The sequence below is a fragment of the Silene latifolia genome, chromosome 5, assembly GCF_048544455.1.
Source record: "Silene latifolia isolate original U9 population chromosome 5, ASM4854445v1, whole genome shotgun sequence".
Lineage (NCBI taxonomy): Eukaryota > Viridiplantae > Streptophyta > Magnoliopsida > Caryophyllales > Caryophyllaceae > Silene > Silene latifolia.
This window is the reverse complement of record NC_133530.1, coordinates 63603218-63625723: the sequence shown is the minus strand read 5'-3', so window position 1 is coordinate 63625723 and position 22506 is coordinate 63603218. Positions and strand designations below refer to the sequence as shown.

Genomic DNA, 22506 nt, shown 5'->3' with positions numbered 1-22506 from the left:
GGTTATTATTGGAAGATTGACAACCTCTCAATCTAGGATTCAAGTACTTCTATTATTCTTGCTTTATTATTGGAATCATTAGTAGGTATAATATCTTAATCCCTTTTTAATTATTGCTAATTACTTTCATTTATTCATCATGTTTCATTATGTTAGTATGATTGACAACCTTTCTAGCATGATCAATATGATAATGAGTGAGTAGTCTCTTAGCTAGGGTTTAATGGGTGATTAGGGGAAACCAACATGGGGAATGATTCATGCTTAAATTAATATGCTTTCATATCTTATTTGCTTGCTTGTTTTGATCTTAATACATGCACATGTTATATTTGATGAAATGCTAAGCCTATGAATCCTTGCATTTACTATCATCTTCTATCCTTTCAACTTGACTTGTAAGACATAACCCAACTCGAGTCTTGTTAGACCATGCATGTGTTGAGTAGGAAAGATTAAGTCGACTTGTAGGTGTTGTACAATCTAATCGATTCGGCTCCGGGACCCAAACTTTCCTAGGATTGTAAGATATAACCCAACTCAATCCATCACAACAATAATTGCTTGCTTATAATTTGAGAACATGTTTGTATGATCATATCCCATGATTCCCCTATGAACCAATGACACCCTAGTGCCTTTAATCAATTGTTTACACCCCTTATTTTATTTACCTTGTTAGTTTATTTTCATTGCTATTTTAGTTTAGTAACCTTCTACATCAACCCAATTTGTGACACCCCTTAGACACTACTAGTTACAATAGAATTCTCATTTCAATACCCGTCCCTTGGGATCCGACCTTTACTTGCCTCTTTACTAATTGTAGAGTTGTTTGTGAAGTATAAATTGTGTTTTGTATCGACCATTGACCAACGACCACATATGCTTAATTTGTGAAATGAAATGGACCCGATCAAAAATGGCGCCGTTGCCGGGGACGGTGTTTAATTGATCTAAGATTTCTTTTATTGTTTTTAGTTGTGTCTTTTTCACCTTGGGGAAGTAAAACTCCTCAAGGTTTGTTCTAATTGTTTTCGAGTTGTTTGATATTTTGCATGTCTAGAAGGTTACAAAGAGATTTGTTACCTTTTGACCGTGAAATCGAAAGAACCTTGACGAATAATAGGAGACTTGTTAGGAGGAATTTGGGAGGTGTTGGTGAAGTTGTTCAACCCACTAGTGAGTTTGTCAATCCTTTCGCAATAGAAGGAGAAGAGAACCCATTAAACAATACCACACAAAATCCACCTACAATGCCTAAATTCTCGTCACACTCTATACCCACCGAGGAGGATTTACCAAATGGTACTCCTACCCCACAACATCTTACCGGAAACTTTATTGCCAAGTCCGCCTTCATTCAACTAGTTGAGAGGAGCCAATTCGGGGGAATGCCTAGTGAGGACCCTCATTCTCATATGGAAACCTTTTGCGATTATTGTGAAGCTATCTCTCAAACGGGCGTGACTCAAGACCAAATAAGATGGGTCTTATTTCCTTTTTCGTTAATCGGCACCGCAAAGCAATGGTTGAAGGGCCTTGATAAGGCCACCCTTGGAATAGATTCTTGGAAGAAGCTAGCTCCAGCTTTCTACCAAAAATTCTACCCACCGGAAAAGACCAATATGCTAAGAGCTCAAATTACGGGTTTTAAGCAAAGGGATGAAGAATCTTTGTATGAAGCTTGGGAGCGGTTCAAAGGTATTTGTCGCTCATGTCCTCACCATGGACTTAGCGAATGGTTTTTAGTGCAACAATTTTGGAATGGTTTATATGAAGATTCAAGGAACATTCTCAATATGGGATCAAATGGAATGTTCACCGAAGTTGATGACAATCAAACATGGAACAAGATTGAGGAAATGGCGGTCCATAATTCACAATATAGTAGGCCTCGCAAGGCTACTAGAGGAGGAAAGTATGAAGTGGACACCGTTACTCAATTGGGTGCTCAACTTAGTGCTCACATTGACACAATCAACTTGAAGTTTGAACAAGCTATGGCTAGACTTGAGGAAAACTCAAAATCATCAAAGCATCATGTCAATGCCATGACGGCATCCTCATCAATCCCAAGCGGGATATGTGAGAATTGTGGAACCTTGGGTCATGACTCAAGTGAATGTAGGGGAACAACCGAACAAGTTAATACTTTCCAAGCTTACAAAAGTGGTACCCCTTATTCAAATTTTTACAATGAAAACACCAAGTTCCATCCAAATCTCTCATACAAAAGCCAAAATATTCAAAACCCTCAAACAACATACACTCCACCACCCATGAGAAATCAAAATCAAAGACCCTTTTACAATCAAAACCAAGGCTACCAAAATCAAAATCCATACAATCACCAAAATGACCAAGGTTTTGATGTCCAAAAAGCGGTCCTCCAAATGCAAAAGAATCAACAAGAATTTTTCACCCAAATGCAAAAAGATAGCCAAGCAAAAGACACCACCATCAACAACATTCTAGCTCACACCAAGATGTTGGAAACACAATTGACCCAACTAGCATCTTCAAGCTCACAAAGACAAAAGGGGCAATTACCACCTCAAAGTAATCCCCCTAGACATGAAACGGTTAGTGCCATTCACTTGAGAAGTGGTACAAGATATGAAGCACCGAAGAAGCAAGTTGAGGATGAAGTTGTGAGAGCTAGTGAGAATGAAGTTGTGGTGCAAGGTCCCAAAGAAGGGGAATCATCAAAGGAAGAAAGTTCAAAGAAAAATGAAGACAAAGCCAAAGAAAAGGAGCCCATTGTGATTAGACTTCCTTTTCCAAGTCGTCAAGCCAAGCCTAAATTCGATGATCAACTTGGAAAGTTCATGGAGATTGTGAAGAACTTAGAAGTCTCAATTCCTTTCACGGAATTAATCAATCACGTTCCGGCCTATGCAAAGTACATGAAAGATATCCTCACAAAGAAGAAGTCGATCCGGAAACTTGAGACTATCGCCTTCACTAAGGTGAGTAGTGCAATACTTCAAGGGAGTTCACCTCCAAAGTTAAAGGATCCGGAAGCTTCTCAATACCGTGTACCATTGGCGACACAACGATCAACAAAGCCTTATGTGATCTAGGGGCTAGTGTGAGTGTCATGCCGTACTCGGTGAGTAAAAGGTTGGGAATGGGAGAGCTTAAATGCACCAATATCACTCTTCAAATGGCCGATAGATCGACGAAGACACCATTAGGGATATGGGAAGATGTCCTCGTGCGAATTGGGAAGTTTTTCATCCCGGTGGACTTTGTCATTGTTGATATGGAGGAAGATTCCAACATTCCAATCATCTTAGGAAGACCTTTCTTACACACCGCGGGGTGCGGTGATTGATGTGAAACATGGAGAGCTCACTCTAGAAGTGGGAGATGAAAGCATAACTTTTAATCTTGACAAGACCATGAGAGCTCCTCGTTTGCATGAGCCATGTTTCATGATTGATCATTATAGCCGAAAAGATGAAAAGAAGAAATCGGAACTCCAATGGAGGAAGAAAGTTGAAGATGCTCCATTCAAAGAGCAAGTGAATTGTGACAAGGAGAGCTTGCAAAGCTCATCAAAATCAACCAAGGAAGAAGATGATGGCCTCATTGGCCAAGAGAAGAAATTGGGAGAGTTGTCTCCATCTAAGCAAGAGATTTTCAATGATCAACTCAATGAAGTTTGTGGTCTTTGGGACGACGAATTTGAAGGGATCTTTAATCCCTACATTGGGCATGCCATCGATCATGATCAACAACAAGGGCCACGGTCTATTGAGGACCTCTACCATAACAATGAACAAGCTTTCGATTACTTCTTCAAGGTGTTGAGCAACATCAACAACACCTTGAACATGCCCCCTTGACATCTCATCAAGAATGAGAGTTTGGTGGAGTCCTCCCTAAACCACCACTTATAAATATTTCTAACTCCCTAACTTACATTTCAATTTTTGTATTGCATTTTTGTCATTTTTGGATTTTATTTACTTTGATCAAAATAATTGTCATGTAAGAGAGAAGTGAGGGAGGGACTAATGATTTTAAATGATGTGTAGTGCTTTACCTTAGTGTGGGGATGGCAATTTCCTAGGCTATTCATGCCTTAGTAGTGCCCCCACAATGAAGAACACAAGATTTGAAAGAAAGAAAGAAAGAATGATAAGGGAATGCGTTGGTGCACGGATGGAACTGAATCCGTGTACACAAGGACCAATCCGAGCGGATTTCTGAGAATCCGCCCGTCTGCAGCAAATCCGAGTGTCCTGCTAAGAAGACGCCCGTCTTGGGCTGAGCTGAAATTGCAAAAATTCTTGACCGTTGAAGAATCCGAGCGGATTTCGGAAAGACGCCGTCTCACGAATCCGTCCGTCTTGTGAACAATCCGCCCGTCTTGCACCAAGAAAAACAAAGAAAAATCTCTGGACAAGAATCCGTCCGTCCCCGCACGAAATCCGCCCGTCTCATCTCGGAAGAATCCGAGCGGATTCCCCGGAATCCGCCCGTCTCTAGGCGGGATTTTGAAAATTTTGAAGTCAGAGAATCCGCACGGATTGCGCCCAATCCGCACGGATTGTCCCTGCGTCCTAAAATTGTCGAATTCTTTAAATACCCACCCCACCTTCATTCATTCATTCATTCATTCATAAACACTACCCATAACATCAAAACCCTCATCCTCTCCATCTCAAAAACAAAAACCCTCAACAAAACCCACCAAAATCAAATCAAACCATCTTTCAAACAACAAATCAATCACTCCATCTTCATTAACAATCAAAACCAAGAACAAATTCTTCAACCTTTGAATCGATTTTTGTTTCTATAAAGGCAAAGCCTTTCACCTTCAAATCGATTTGGGCATTCTACAAATTGAAGATTTTTGACTCTTTACTTGGTTAGTTCATCAAATGGCAAGAACAAAGGGAGCAACAAAGGCAACAAAGGCACCAAAAGCAAAGGCTCTCTCTCAAAGGCAAAAAGCTCTACAAGCAAAGAAAGCTTTGGCAATGGTGGTATCAACACCAAACTTGGTAGTGCAACAACAACAACAAATTCCTATGGAAGCATCACCTTCTACTCCGGTAATCGATCAACTCTTGCATTTTCCGGAGGTAACATTCATTTCCGATACCCATAGAAATACATTTGTCAAGTTTGCTATGAAACAAATCCAATCCACCAAATTCATATGTCAAGATGCTTTAGAGAAGTTGGGTGTTCTTGAACAAACAAGAGTCTTTTTCAATGCCATGGGTTTGAAGAAATTGTTTGAAATGAAGGAAGTAACATACCCCTCCCTTGTCTTGGAATTCTTAAGTTCTTTAAAAGTGACAAAAGTTGAGAATAGGGAAAATATTGAGTTTCGTCTAGCTAACACTAGTAGACGCATTACCTTTCCGGAATTGGGTGAAATTTTGGGTCTTAGCGATGAACATAAATTTTATAAGCAATATGGGAAGTATGATCCCGAGCCTCTTTGGGAGGCGATCTCCGGGAAGAAATTTGAAGATTTTCATGCTTGTCGTGCTCTTTTGGTCCATCATCCGGGCATAAGAATATGGCACAAAGTTGTGGGAAATACCATAATTGATAGGAAAGACACCAATCATTTCACGGGACTCGATTTTATTCTCCTTGAATCAACTTTGAATATTGGAAGAATTTACACCAAGCCTTACAATTCTTTGAGGCTATTGGTTGATAGATGGCTCCATGTAGATAGTGGGAAGAAGGGTCAAACCGTTATTGTTAATGGCGGCCTTGTCACGGTCCTAGCCAAGCACTTTGATCCTAATTTCAATAAGGATAGCAAGTACAAGGCTAAGGATGGTGGCCATCTTATTGATATGTCCATCTTGATTAACAAGTTTAAGTGGGTTGCTCACAATCCCCTTGATACCAAGTATGGGTGGCTTACTAGTGAGGCTCGATCATTCACTTTACCCGCAAAGATTTGTCGTCTTAGTGTCCACCGGACCAACTATTTACTTCCCCTATCCAAAGAAGCCGAGTACATCATTCAACAACAAAAGGGTGATCATGAAACTCCCTCCTCTTCCATTGTTATACCACCTTACCCCTATGAATATGAAGAGTTCAAACCCCAAGGAGTTGAAATTGGGAAAGACTATGTAACTCTTCTTATGCAAGCCATGCACAAGCAAGCTTATGAAGATCGGAAGAATGCATATTTGGCTCAATATCCTCCCCTCCTACATCTAGCTAGGCAAGGACTCCTTGATCCATCTTGTCCTTTGCCTAGTTGGGCGGATAGAGAAGCCTTATTTCCGGGTGCATCAAGGGACGTGGTGGAAGACAATGAGGTTGTTGGAAATGGTGAAGAAATTGATGATAATATTGAGGAAGAAGCAAGTGGAGATGAAGAAAGAGATGGTGAAGATAATGATGAGCAAGATGATGGAGAAAGTGATGAAGAAAGTGCCAAGGAAAGTGGCAATGTGACCGCTTCTCATGAGGGAAGTGGTGATGATAATAGCATGATGGAAGACTAGCCTTGGAGACTCCTACACTCCCATGGTTTGTCTATATCTCTTTGTATTTTATTTTCATTTTGATCATTGTTGGTTTAGTCCTAGCAACATCAAAGGACTCACACCTCGGTTCCTTTGAGGTGTTCTTTATTGTTCCCACTTTTTTGAAAATCCAAAATGACAATCTAGTTTCATGCATAGCATAGTGTGTGCATGAACTATACCCATGCTTTGACATTAGCAATAGTGTCTTATTTGGTTTGGGGAAGTTAATGCATACACAACGGGAGGTAATCTAAATTATCCTCTCCGTCATAACAAAAACCATGCATCATGTAGTATAGCTTAGTGTAGAATTGCATTTAGTATAGAAATCATGCATCATTTTTGCATAATTTCCATCATTTTGGCCATTGAGGACAATGCCCATATTAGTGTGGGGATGGGAATTCTAACACTTAACTTTTATTCAAAAACCATAAAAATTGAAAAATTTCAAAAATCATAAAAATTTGAAAAATTGAAAAACCAAAAACAAGTTCATTTCCTTTGTATATATTGTCTTGTATATATTGTGTTTGTTTTATCCTTGTTCACTTTGATTGACTACGCCACATCCGAGACATGAGGATATTGAAGACCGCATGGTATGATCTTTCCAATCTCCTTTTTCCTCTTTATGTTAATGACTATGTGGCTTTATTTTGATTGATGCGGTAAAAACAATGTGAACTTAGGACTTGCATTTAGTTTATATGGCATATTAGTTGGTAGAATCATATGCATTAGTATGTATCTATGCTAGTTGCATCATGGCATGTAGTTGCATGTTAGAAAAATTTTGTGAAACCGTCTATTTGGGAAGCTTGACAAGTGTATATAGGCCCAAGTAGATGCTTTTTCTTCTTAAGACTTTGCTTGTTAGAATACTTGTAAAACACCCTAGGATGTGTCATGCTAGTATTCTTTGACCCATGGTTTAAGGCCTAGTCAAGAGTACCTTGTGGTGTGATAACTCCTTGGCTACCGTTTATTCCAAGGTGACCCTTGAAACCATGCATACTTCTATCATTCATCCATGTTCTACCATACATTTTTGTCATCAAAGGGAATGGGCACAAAAAGAAATCAATTTGAGTTCAAAGAAATGAAAAATGAAAGAAAGTTTGCAAAAATGCATCAAAAGAAAAGAGGAGCAAAAATAGAACTCCTAAAGCTTCAAATACAAGGCACTCTCGTTACTAATTGGGGTGACTTTGAAAATGTTCAAAAAGAAATTCAAAAAGTTGTCAAGTATTGAAATGCCAAAAATCAAAAGAAATGGCAAAGAAAGTGTTCTCAAATGTCAAATGCCAATGAAATTGGGGGGAAAACAAAAACAAAAGCAAACTCCCAAAGTGAAACTCAAATATCTATCGATCCCTTTATCCATCATATCCATTTTTGTGCATGGTAGAGAGGGGACGACCCTTCTTCTTGTCTAGGCAAGAGGGGGAATTCCGCGATCCTCCAGTGTTTCTAACACCATAGGGAGTCTACTCTTGACAAAAGCATTTAACGATTGAGGATAAAGGTACCCTAGCTTGACACATTTTGGAGGTGATTTATTGGTATCCTTCTAGGCTTAGTAGTTTGAACAAATTGCATCTATGAAGGATTGTGTACCCTTGAATTGCTTCCCTTGTAGATAATTTCCGCCACTTAGATGAGGAAAGTGGCTATTCTTTTTGTAGATGCATCCATTATGTGTTTTTGTGTGCTTAATGTTTGGATGTGTCGCCATTTTGGCAAGCCCCACCTTGCCTTGCAAGAAGGCATCCTACCTCATGGTTGTCTTGTTGTGAGTTGAAGGGGCGGAGTGAGACCCGCTAATTGTCTCATATCGGCTATTATTATTAGGTTAGGTTAGTATTGGTCCTAGTCTTTGTCACCTCTTTACTCGGGACGAGCAAAGGTTCGGTTTGGGGATATTTGATGTGACCATAATTGGCTCATATTTAGCCCCCGAATTACCATTGTTTCCATGCTTTTTAGTGCCTATTTGGGTCATTTCTTATCTTTAGTTCTTTGTTTTGCTTATTCTTTGAGATTTTGATCCCTTGGTAGGAAAGGAGTAAGAATCTTGCATTTTCATGGCAAAACAAGGCTAAATTGATCATATTCAATGACCAAGCATCAAGGAGAGACAAGACTAGAAGGCCTTTGTACATAGCATAGAAGAAGAGCATAGTTGAGAAAAGGATCCTTGAGTCCCCAAGGAAATCCCGAAGGAATTCATGAAGAAAAGGGAAGAAAAGAAGAAGAAAAGATGCTGCTAGACAATCCGAACGGATTGTACACAATCCGTCCGTCCGCCCAAGCGCAATCCGAGCGTCCCTCAAAGGAATCCGCTCGGATTCCCCCTCGCCAATCCGAGCGTCTTGCCCAAGGATCCGCTCGGATTCTCCAGCCCAGATCCGGCCGTCCCGACTCCCATCCGCACGGATTTCATGACAAAGACGTTTTCATTCTTCAAGCTACGATTAGAGAAGCCCTTCTCTCGGAGAATACCGGAGTCTCCTTGCTCAACTTAAAAGTGTAATTACTAGTTTAGCCCTTAGTTAACCCTAATGCATCCTCCCTAATTTTCACTATAAATACCCCATTAGTCTAATTAGAGGAGCATGTTCTTCTTATCAATAATTAGAGTAGTTAATATTAATCAAATCTCTCTTCAATATTGTAATCAAATATTAATCAAGTTTTAATCCAAGTTTTAGTTCTTTAATCTCTCTCTTGTTCTTACTTTATTTTGGGTAATTGAAGATTATTTGGGTTATTATTGGGAGATTGACAACCTCTCAATCTAGGATTCAAGTACTTCTATTATTCTTGCTTTATTATTGGAATCATTAGTAGGTATAATCTCTTAATCCCTTTTTAATTATTGCTAATTACTTTCATTTATTCATCATGTTTCATTATGTTAGTATGATTGACAACCTTTCTAGCATGATCAATATGATAATGAGTGAGTAGTCTCTTAGCTAGGGTTTAATGGGTGATTAGGGAAACCAACATGGGGAATGATTCATGCTTAAATTAATATGCTTTCATATCTTATTTGCTTGCTTGTTTTGATCTTAATACATGCACATGTTATATTTGATGAAATGCTAAGCCTATGAATCCTTGCATTTACTATCATCTTCTATCCTTTCAACTTGACTTGTAAGACATAACCCAACTCGAGTCTTGTTAGACCATGCATGTGTTGAGTAGGAAAGATTAAGTCGACTTGTAGGTGTTGTACAATCTAATCGATTCGGCTCCGGGACCCAAACTTTCCTAGGATTGTAAGATATAACCCAACTCAATCCATCACAACAATAATTGCTTGCTTATAATTTGAGAACATGTTTGTATGATCATATCCCATGATTTCCCTATGAACCCATGACACCCTAGTGCCTTTAATCAATTGTTTACACCCCTTATTTTATTTACCTTGTTAGTTTATTTTCATTGCTATTTTAGTTTAGTAACCTTCTACATCAACCCAATTTGTGACACCCCTTAGACACTACTAGTTACAATAGAATTCTCATTTCAATACCCGTCCCTTGGGATCCGACCTTTACTTGCCTCTTTACTAATTGTAGAGTTGTTTGTGAAGTATAAATTGTGTTTTGTATCGACCATTGACCAACGACCACATATGCTTAATTTGTGAAACGAAATGGACTCGATCAACGTATCCCGGAATCATCATACAAGCTCGTTAATCAAGCCAAAACTTCACTAAGCATCATCCAAACGCAACCATTATACCAATATCTATGTTAGCAAAGACTCGACCTCAGATAACTCCGACACTATTAACATACACATCATACATATACACACGGACTCCACATTCCCATACCATGTGACTGGCTTAAGTATCATGGGGCCAAGATTTTGAAATGAGGGCGCCTACTCACCCAAAACCTAGCATCAGATGGGGCTCCCATTACACATACACCAGGTTCATTTTATTAGACTCACTACGTTCATTGTTTTCTTTTGTTACAGGTTCCAAAATCGTCGCTCTGATACCACTTTGTAACACCCCCATATCAAAAGGAGCCTTAACTAGGCCTTCCTTATCATATAAGGACATTACCATCTCGGTTGCCCGAGGACAGTAATAATCAAATGTCGATAAAAGAACTATTATGTTATATTACAAGTGTTTTAAACCAACTGATGATATAAAAGATACAACTCAAAGACTACTTGCTATAACTATCAAATCTCGTGAAGACTCATCCCTGCCCGGACTCCAGCTATCAACGACATTAACACCTGCTAAGACAGACTGCTAACCATAAGGGATCACGGCAGGCATATAAAATAAGAAGACAACCACACAAGGTCAGTACTGAGATAAAACACAGCAAAGCCAACAACAACCAGCAATACAATGTAACACAACCAGCCATACACAAGCACACCCACACCGATCAATCTCCGTCACAGACTGTCCACTGGACCAGCCCTGCCAGTGGGGGACCGCAGCCGTACCCACCAAATCCCCGCTCATCATACCGAGCGATAACCCTGTCCCATTAATGTGCACATCCCCTTCCGTGGCGGGTTCCACGAAGGGCGAAACTAGGGCGTGAAGCCACTCCCGCAAGTGACTCCACTCAGCCAAGAGCGCATCTCGAGAACCAGAGACAAACAATCGCAATCACAATACAACAGCAACAACCGTCAGTACGAATACGACAATACCCAATAACCACAATACAACCACAATAACCGACACACTAAACCATATACAGAAACTGAGTAGGCGAGCCTACCTTTAAGCAATTGCAACCAATCCATGCCAACATACGACATATCCAGCAATCAAGCAAAGCCTATAACCACAACACAACATCTATTACTACCAAGCAAACCCTAACTGTAAAGACAAAGATACGGATGATGATGATGATGACATACCTATAAAGAGAAATCCGGCAAAAGACTGCTACCCGACTCAAACTATGCTCTCCTAAGGCACAAGGACCCTCAAAAGGCTTCCATGGAGGTTTTATGGTGAAGGGAAGGGAAAGAGGCGACTGAAGGATAGGAGGAATGAGGCAGAAATGATTTGTGTATTTAACAAGACGCGATTAAAAACCCTCGCTGAAAACTCGATACTCGATCGAGTACCCCACATACTCGATCGAGTGGCCCCCTACTCGATCGAGTAACCACGCTACTCGATCGAGTAGCCTCTACTCTATCGAGTACCACTCATAACTCGTAACCCAAGATGGCTTTGGCACGCACTTGTAAGAACTATTCCCGCTCCCAAGGTCGGTCAACGCTGGTCAACGGGTCTCTAAAAGGGCGGGTATTACAATGGGACCCTGATTTTATGATGAAGGGTTGAGGTAACGGCCTTGACGGCGTGAATCCAGAGGCGTCCCAGAAGCACGTTGAAGGAGGCGTCAATGTCGACTACCTGAAAACTGGTTTGTCATTCCAAGGGTCCAGTTGCAATGGTCAGGGTGATAATATTGGAGTATGTGTCCTCAACCATAATGCGATCACATTATTAAAACTCAAGATAAGAATAAACAAAGGGATGATTCATTTTTATACGTCAAGTGATCAACATTCATCAGTAATGATTGGCTGACTAGAGTTTCACATTAATGTCATTTGACGGTGGTGATCAGTTGATCCCTTAAGGTCACACCTAAAGGACAATTCCTTAATAGATAAATTAATTAATTGTATATTGATACAGATTAATTAATTCTTTAAAATTTGAATAATTTACATATGTGAGTGAGAATATGAATCTTATTGTAAATCGATTAAATAAGATTCATTTTAGTAAATAAAATGTTTTTATATTACTAAAATTTTGTTTATGAAATAATTAAATTAAGAATGATCGGTAAATTATAATTATAATCTGTTGTAGATTATATTAACGTAAACCATTTTAGACACTTGTAGTCATGAATTACTAGTCAATTGTTATATATAATTGTATTAATATATGTAATGATATTTAATTGTTAAATATGCATTAATATTATTAAATAACATGTTACATGTTACATGTCACATATTATATGACCAAATGACAATTGACAAAAATAAAATAAATTCCATATAAAATGGGGCACCGGCTTTTATGGGTATTTAAGTGAAGTGGTTAATTGTTTTTAATTGTTGAAAAGACAATGATTAACCTCTAAGAGTAGACGTCACCCTAGTTTTGTTTTGAGAAGAACAATTGCAAAAGTGAAAGGCATGCATTGGCTCCCTTTGGTCACTCCCTCCAACCGGTTCCCCACTCCTCTAAACAAGAATAAGAATTGTTCTTATTCTTATCCTAAGCATTCTTCTTACATTAGTTTACACAACTAATTCTCTCTTATTCTCACATTCTCTCTAAAATTAGTTTTAGAACACACAGTTGTTCAAAATCAAAAATTCATTTTGATTACTAAAAGTAGTAATAAGAAATAATATTAGATTAAATTTTAATGTCATCTAATAATGATATCTAGTTAATATATTATTAGATTTAAGGAATTGTCTTGGTGCAATTGAAAGGAGGTTCGTATAATATTGAGACAAAGAGGATCATCCATTTATATTAAGCTCAAAAACAAGTGAGAAAGGTGTTCTTACTTGTGCCCTTAAAACCGATTTTATCAATGTAAGGAACATTTTCTTTACTTATCTATTTATATTTTGTTATGCATGCATAAGATCATCATCGAAATCAATGAATATTTTAGATAAAAAATAAAAGAGTTTAATTAGAGGGTTAATGAATCCTTTCAAGTGGTATCAAGAGCTTTGGTTGTTGCATGCATAATCGACTTAGTTTTCCCGACTAAATTAAAACTAGAAATTTGTGATTTATATGATTAAGTCACGAAAATTTTTGCATGTCATATATTCTGGTCCTAAAATATATTTAGGTCATTTTGATGATTTATGGTATTTTTTGGCTCATTTTAATGATTTTTAGTAATTTTATTACATTTTATTGATTAAAATGGTGTTTAAAATGCTAAAAATAGTTAAACTTTGTTTCTGACCTTGAATTTTTTATATGACCTCACATGCATAGTTTACTTATTCTATGTAAAATTTCGTATAAATTTGATTTATTTTGCATGATTTATGATTTTTATGAGATAAAAATGGAATAAATGGTGGTAAAATGGTTGAAATTAGTTAATCTTCGAAACAAGCCATGAAATTTTAATATATTGTCACATGCACATTTTACTCACTGTATTTAAAATTTGAGATGAATACGATTCATTTTGCATGATTTATGAATTTTTAGTGTAAAAATGACATAAATAGTGATTAATTTAGCAAAAATAGATAAAATAAATTACATGGCACGAGAAAATTATTTAAGGTTGCATAATTATCCCACATATCATATCTAAAGTTATAACATTGATTAGATTAATTTTCATATATATATATATATAGATATAGATTTGGGATCCGGTGAGAACCACCTACATAGTGAGAACCGTGAGAACTCCACCTTAATGATTTTTTTTTTTCTAAAAAATGACGACATATTTGGATTCAACATAGAATTTTATGTCTGGATAACATATTTCTTGGTTCAAAAAGTATAAATTATTGACCGCAATCGAGATGAGAAACATTTTATTAATTTTGATGCACCTAGTACTCATTTTTCATGTATCTAACGATTTTCACGCGCCTAGAACTCATTTTCGTGCACATAGAGCCTGATATTTTCATGCACCTAGTAATCATTTTCATGCATGCAACAATTTTCATGCACCTAGTATTGATTTTCGTGCATCTATAGCCATTTTAGTATACCTAACTGTATTTTTTTACATTAAGTTTATATTTTGTTATTAAAATCAAAAACTTTTATTTAGCTATACTAAAAATGTGTTAGAATTAACTAAACTAAGGGTAAATGATCCATCAAAAATTTCGGAACAAGATTTGATGATGATGATTTAGTAAGGGTTCTCAAGGTTCTCATTATGTTAGTGGTTCTCACCGGATCCTGACCCTATATATATATATATATTCACTAATATAGTTCACATAAAAGGTGATAGATAATAAATCAACAAGACCTTTCACATATTTAAAATTCAGGTTAACCTTTCCAAATAATAGGACCCATGAATCCCTTTGACATTTGGGGTAGATTCCGTTCTCGAGGGTACTTTCGTTTTTCATCGGGTAAATGAGGTAATAACAAGTTACCGAAATTTGGTTGGTCTCAACGGGACATGAATACTAGTCTTATGTTCCGAGGCTAGAGATGAACTTAACGTAATTTCATCGACCGAGAGTTCTAATTGAAGAATCGGTTAAGGAGTTAACCCACCGAGTTATATTAGTGAGGGATGTATCGGTTTCCCGTGCCCGAGTTAATATGAATTTGGATCTCGGAATCATTTATATAATTTGGTGGAGGTCATTATATAAATGCTAAAACATGCTAAAATGTTTTTCGTATTTTAATGATGAATGTTGTTTTTCCCATTATTTTGTTGTTTTATGTTGTTTTTTATCATTTCTTCTATTAATATACGATATCAATTCGATTGTAACATGAGTCTCCATTAAACCACTATTACTAACGACAAAGAATCTCTTTCTCAAATGAACCGTATCATAGGTAATGGACTAGCTCCATAGGAATCGTTCTATTCCATAGAACTCAATAATAGGAATCGTCCTATACAAATACTCCCTCCAATTTTATTTAATGTTCCCCTTCCCCTTTCCCTTTCCATCTACTTTTCTATTGTTCCCTCTTTCCCCATTTAGTAAGTTTTTGGGCTGTAAAATTACAACATTGTCCTTGTTAGTTTTTGTAATTTACTGAAATTGCCATCCACTTGGCCCACACTTACTTTACTTAACCCAGCCCAATTATCCCATCCCAACACTAATCTGTGTATGCTAATCAACCCAGCCCATCACTAACCCTAATTAACCTATAATCCCTCCCGCCCTTTTATCTCTCCAGAAGATTCTATGAAACCCTAAATCTCTCCCTAAATCAATCCCTCATTCACTTCTCTCTTCCGCCGTCTGCGTCTTCATCTCTTCAAACACTCCCAGATCTTCATATTTCTATAAAACCCTAAATCTCTCCCTAAATCAATCCCTCATTCACCTTCTCTCTTCCGTCGTCTTCATCGTCATCTCTTCAATCATTCTGAGACTCGCTTAATCTTTGGTCTTCAACCATACTTACTTCTGATCTCTTAATCACTTATATCTCTTCGTATATGGCTTGTTTTGCGTTGTACGACTATGAAGATGCACTCAAATGTTCATATCTTGTTTTCGAAGATACACCTTGTTTATTTAACATGTTGTGTGTTGATGAACCAGAAATTGCTACTGATTTTGAAGATGTGGAGATTGTTACTGATTTTGAAGATGTGGAGGTTGAGGAGGTTGAAGCTAGGGTTGAGGATGAGTCAATGATGAAAGATTCATTCTACAGCGTCGCTGGATCGCCTGATCTTCCATATTCTGTTATTGTTCCTGATTCTTTGGGGGATCTTGACACTTTCGTGCCTGAAACATGTCCTGCTTTCTTGGATTTTGATGCAAGGATGGAGGAACTTGATCGTGAGGCTAACAGAAGGATATTAGTGGCTGAGGAGAGAAGAAAGAGGGTTGAGGCCATGCGTGAGACTTCTGAACATAAACGGTGGTTCATTGAGGAAATCTCCAAATATTTTCCTGCTTTTAAGATTCTTCTGGAAGATCTAGGGAGGTCGATTTCTATTCCTATTTTTTTTTCTAATTGTACGGTTTTTTGTTTAACTGATGATGAATTGCATGCATTAGATGGGGTTTTAAAAAGTCCAATGATAAAGTTTTTGAGGGCTTATTTCTGATTGCATGCATTACGCCACCATGTTCTATGAATATGATGAGGCTATGCATGCAGTCAGATCAAGTTTTGTTGTTTTTCAGAAATCTGTTCTCTAAAATATGGTTGTACGCCAAGTTGTCCATTAAATTAACTGCACCAACATCATCATTAAATGTGCAAAGTTCATACATATAGTTAATTAAAATGCAAAATATTACAGCCTGATATTGCTCTTTACTGGTTGCTGCTGTTTTCTTGATCTTCAACATGCTGTTATAATGATCTACAAAATGTTGTTTCCTTAATCTTCAAAATGTAGTAGTTGTGGTTTGGTTGGTTGTTGTACTACATAACATAACTTTTCCACAAAATGAGTACAACAACCAACCAAAACTAATGATGGTTGGTGTCTTACCTTTACAAAAATCTGGTTTGGTGCTTGCATTGTTGTTAGGTTCACTCTTGTGAACCTAATATTACTGAATCTATCAGTTCAGTAATTTGAGTAATCTGACTTTCATCCCCTACATTTTGAACATACCTAATGCAATCCTTTACCACATTGATGTCTGCCTGTAAATACTGAGGTAGTCTTCCTTCTTTTGCTAACTTGGACTTGCGTATATGTGGTATCTTATACTTATTGTGTCCTATGAGTTGTAACACCTCTAATATACAACCCTGCATGGTAATGAACACATAATTTAGTTTTATTACTTCAATATTGTTGAATGTTGTTGTTACTGCTCCCACCAGTTCATCCAACTTGTAAGAATTATTGAGTGTCTTAAGTGACTGAATGGCCCTAAAGAACCCCAAATCCAATATATTCAGATCTGGTGAATTTGGGGGTTGTTGAACTAGTTGTATATTCCACCCATTGGAGCTTGTTGTTGCTCTAAAAACTACATCAGAATTGTTGATATGGGGACGTCCATTATCTTGTTGGATGTAAATAGTTTTGCTTGCATTTTCTGGCCATTTTCTCTTGATTTCAGGCAGCACCTTACCTAGTAGCATGTCCTTCACCACTGCTTTAGTGATTGATTCTATAGGTTTGGTCTCCATTGTTCTTGCAACCCTGTTCTTTGAATTTCTTTTGGCTGGTTCAAAATAAACAAATGGCCATATCCCAATGTTTCCATAAAAAATAACATCATTATTTTCTGAATATTGTGGTCTCCCAACAGCACACATGAACATGATTTTACCTATGAATGTTTTTGACTGAACACTTCTATAAGGATCTGGTTCAGTTTGAGATAAGTAGAACCTTTGACCATCTTTAGTTATGTAAAACCATTTTTCATCAATGTGTATAACATTACTTTGATCTTTGAACCTGACTTTACTGCATATATCATCATAATATAACTGTGACATACTGAAAATTAACCTACAAAGTTTGTTTTTATCTGTCAAACCTGGTTTTAATGCATTGGTATGAGTCCTGATCACTTTGTCAGTTACCCATTTGGACACCATTGATTGGCTACATTTCATAGCAGCAGAAACCCTTGCTTGTGTGGTTTTTTGATCCAGTTCAAGGCTTTTGAACTTTTCATCATCAAACACAAGCCTTGGTTTACACTTCTTTCCCTTTAACTTGCTGATGACATTGATAACTTCTCCTACATCTCTTTGTTGCTTTGCTTTATTCCATAAATTAGTGATTGCTTTTCGTAACTCAAAATTGTACAGCAACCTCTAACATTGACCCCCTTGCTGGTTTACCATTTTGCATTTCTCAAGTAGAATATGAATTATCTTTTGTCTCTCTAAGATAGTCAAATTTCTGGTTTTATACATTTGTGCATTAATTGGGTTTTGGTTGTTTGCTTATAAATGTTGATTGTATTTATTGTTTTGGGATGATTTTGTTTGTTTGCTTGTAAATGATCAGCCCGAAATAGTAACCCTTCTATATATAGCTGTTGTAAACATTGCATATTTGAACTTTCCACAAATTAATGGACGATGTTGGCGCAATTATTTAAAAGAGCTGAAATTTCAAATTGGCGCAAAACTGAAATTTTGGTGCCAAATTTGAAATTAATGTTCCACTTGTGTGTCCTCTTGATATACTTATGCAGTTCTGATTAACAATGCCGCCAAGAAATGAAGAAATACCCCACATGCAAATCTGAAGTTAAATCATTTTGTACTTTCCAGATTTTAATTTGTAATTTATGGGTTTGTAATTTCAGATTTTATTTTTAAACTAAGGGTCTGTAATTTCAAATTTTAATTTCTATTGTAAGGGTATGTAATTTTAGTCTTTATTTTTCAATGTAAGGAATTGTAAGTTTTTGATACATTAAATTCCAGTTGGAAATGGAAATGTATGAAAAAAGGGAGAAAACCTGATGAATGAATGTATGATACCTTTTGAATGCAAAAAATGTTGGCCCACGTGATTACATTTTTGGAGGGAAAGCTTTACTTCTAATTATGATCTGTTTACACTAATTAATCAAAGCCTAAGTTGGCCCACGTGATTAATATTTGCCCTCAATGTGTACCTTATATTATTTCTTTAATGTTCTCCTTAATTCTTGAGCCAAAAAGAAAAGGGAACATTAAATGAAATTGGAGGGAGTATAAGATTAGCATCTTAAAATTCCTAATATGCCTATGCATAAATTCTTGTGAATAAATATGACTAGAGGTAAAGATTAGTCAAAATATGTTTTGATAATTCTTCTATGCATCAATGGTTCAAAAGTCTTATTGCTCAAACTAAATACATGTCATCAAGCACTTAAGTTGTTAAGCACATGACAATGTATTATTGGTAAATTAATTTTTTAGAAATTTTGATTGACCAAATAACACAATAAAGTTCATCCTTGTGAAGGATTAACTAGAAATTTATATGAAGATAAGTCTTCATCAAGTATAAATTCTTGAAGTGAGTGGGAGCAATAAGAAGTAAGTACCTATCTTCATTGTTAAGGATAGAACTAGACTTGAAAGTGAAGGTATTAGACACTAAAATAGAGACAAACTCCAAATAAGTAAAGATCTAGGAAGTTGGTCGTGTGACTCCAACATATTCCTTCTGAATATCTATGACATTGACATTGCATTCTTGCTAATTATCACGTCATGATTATTTGATACAAATCTATGAATCATGTTAGAAATTGCCATGTTTCATGATTATGAAATATGGCAAAAGGATGTCGAAACCACCTTTCTAAATGGGCATTTAGAGGAGGATGTGTTCATAACACAATCCGAAGGTTTTGTAAATCCTTAGAATCCTAACATTGAATAATAGTATGATGACTAGCAAGAAAAAATTTAGAAATTTACATGAATGGAACTAGGGTAGTTGCCATTTCATCCATGAACATATGAATGATATAGTGTACTCATTTTAGTTTCGTATTTAGAAATGTATCTCAATAATTTTTATGATATACACCAACTCTAAATAAGAATATAATTCAAGTTTTTGTAGAAAAATGCGGAGGGTTTAACTATTGTGCAATTAAAACAAGCGTTGTGCCCATAATACCATGATTAAGTTTATGGTGAGACCATACAAGTCAAGGTAATTATATTCAAACTAAAAATAAATGTCCTATATGCAAGACTCAAGTTGGTGACCCCAATCATTTCTCAATTCTTGATTGAAAATTACATTTAGAAACTAGTTTTGACTAGTGTCCCAGACCATTTGATTGGAACTCTCTTGGTGTGTACGAATCTTGTATTCAAAGCAAGATTAATTCATGACTTCTTTCTTGAAAAAGGATTATGAATAGAGCAAGATATTCGCCCTATTTACATCTTGAAGTGTATGGTCGAATACAATTTCAATCAGAGAAGGTTATTACTTCTTCATCTCTTCTGCCAACGAACTAGGTAGATACTTGGTATCCACTTAATGAGGTAAGAAGAGAAGTTCTTTGAATAAGTTCAAATGAATGTTTAAAAGTATCAAAACCTAGAGATTATAAAACCAAAGTATTAGTACTTTGTTAAAATAAGGAACAATAAAGTAAAGACTTTTTATTTGCATCAAAAGGAATGTGATATTTTATCACAAGTTCACTTTCATTATGATATGATTGAATCTTTACAATACAATTAGAGGTAGTTTCTGTTATAAAAATTTGTCTCGTATTTAAATTTCCACTAAATCAAAACATAATTAAAGCAATCATCTACATTTCATATGAGATATGGTTAGGCATGGTACCTAAATTGTAGCTTGTTTCGATGGTGAAAATATGGTCTCTCTTCTTACATGATCACGAGAACAAAGGGTTTGTGGCTCGTGATGCTATCTATTAAAGAAAAGAGGATTATTTCTTATAGATAGAGTAGGAGAAAATGTACAAGAGCCACAAACTGAGAATAAAACATAAGGAAGATGTTCCTTCTTGGTCAAAATCAGTAAATATTTTTTTTAAGAATATCTTCCTTCTTGTTTCTTCGAAATCTAAGTGGATAGGAGTCATGTTATTTTTGAGAGTAATAAACCTGTAACTTATTAAGATGCTTTATCTAGTTTCAACTCTGCTAAAGTCCAAAGCAAGCATAAACATGAGAATGTTTATTTAGCTTGGTTGGTTGATGGCTAAGGTTTTGCACGCGACAACAACGCTTCATTATATTCAGATGTGATTTGATATAGTTGGATTTTAAAAATCATCTTGCATGAGTTTTGTAAATTGCAACTATCCTAAGGTAGGATACAAACTTAATAAGAAATCTTAAGTATAAGTTAAGGAGTTGAATTGTATGTTTTGATCATGTGATAAACATGTCTCGAATTGTCGAGTAGTTCTGTTTATACATGGAGTTTAGTGGGAGTAATGTGGTGTTAATAGTCTTATATGTAAGGGACATATTGATCATTGTGAATGATGAAAGACTTAGGAGAGGAAAAATACATCTCTAAGGTCTCCAGACCTATAAAGATAGTTCTAAGAGGATATTAGCGTTAAATGAATATTCTTGTACAGATAAGAGTTTAGACATGTTCAAAGGTATTGAACATGTAGAAATTGAATCCACTTGCTTCCGCTACGGGATTAATTCATTACGCTAAGATGTATCACCGTCAATAAATTTTGTATACTTGGAGTATGACGAGATGTTACAAATCGAATCTTTGAGAGAAGTCTCTATATAGCCACATAGTTCATTAGTTTGTACTCAGGAAGTACTTAAGAAATGAAGCTAAACATTTAGAAATGAGATGGTTTTATGTGCAATGAGTTACACAAAAACCATATTCTAAACACATAAGGATGGTTAGAGAACCATCTTGGCTATATTATTTAAGGATGATATCTGCTAGAATCGTCCTAGGTAGTTGAACAATAAGATATACACAACGAAAATTGAGTACACTCAATAATGAGATATGCAAGAAGGAAGGGATGATATTAGGATTCAGTTTTGTGAATTGGAGGAACTATGGTAATTCGTTCCAATAATTGAAGGTGATATCCCATTCACTGTAAGGATAGTGGGAGTTATTCTTAGGCTAGAGAGCCTATGTCTAGATTGGATCTAGACACGTACTCAGAAGTTTCATAATAAAGATTATATATAACAAAGGTAAAAAGTATATAGTAAAGTTAGTTAAGTGCAAAGTGTTGCTAAGACTTACTAACCAAAGCCTTTTCATATGCTTAGCATGATAAGTCATGCCATTTCAATTGAGTTGAGATGTGTAGTTGTATACAATATAAAGTATGGATTATAGATTATGTAGTAATTGATATAGTATCAATTTTACATATGTGATAATACATTCATCGTTGGAGTTTTATTCAAAACTCTTTTCTTATAATACTTTGTTTTCCAAATAGGTTGTCGAGACAATAATGAACCCTATTTAAAGTGAACTAGATTAAGATAGTTTTGGCCCCTAATCACTTATATGAGGTGACGTCTCCAAGTGACTAGAGTGTGATGCAATTGATGGCAAGTTCAAGTGCCATAGGGTCATAAGAGATGACTAGTCAATCACATAGGTAGACTGTAAGGGACATCTTTCGAGCGGTGACCACTTATAGAGTTCTGGTAATTCATATAGCCTGGTCGTGGCAAGAGCTACTATAGTAATATTTTGAGTCAATTCTTTGACTAAAGACAGTT

At 36.3% G+C, this 22506-nt stretch overlaps 1 non-coding gene across 1 annotated transcript; it reads right to left on the bottom strand.

Annotated features, from left to right (window-relative positions):
- Window positions 1-1628: 1628 nt before the first annotated feature.
- Window positions 1629-1735, bottom strand: LOC141658005 (small nucleolar RNA R71). Its single transcript, XR_012548917.1, has one exon. It is a non-coding gene; the product is annotated as a small nucleolar RNA R71 (small nucleolar RNA).
- Window positions 1736-22506: the final 20771 nt, after the last annotated feature.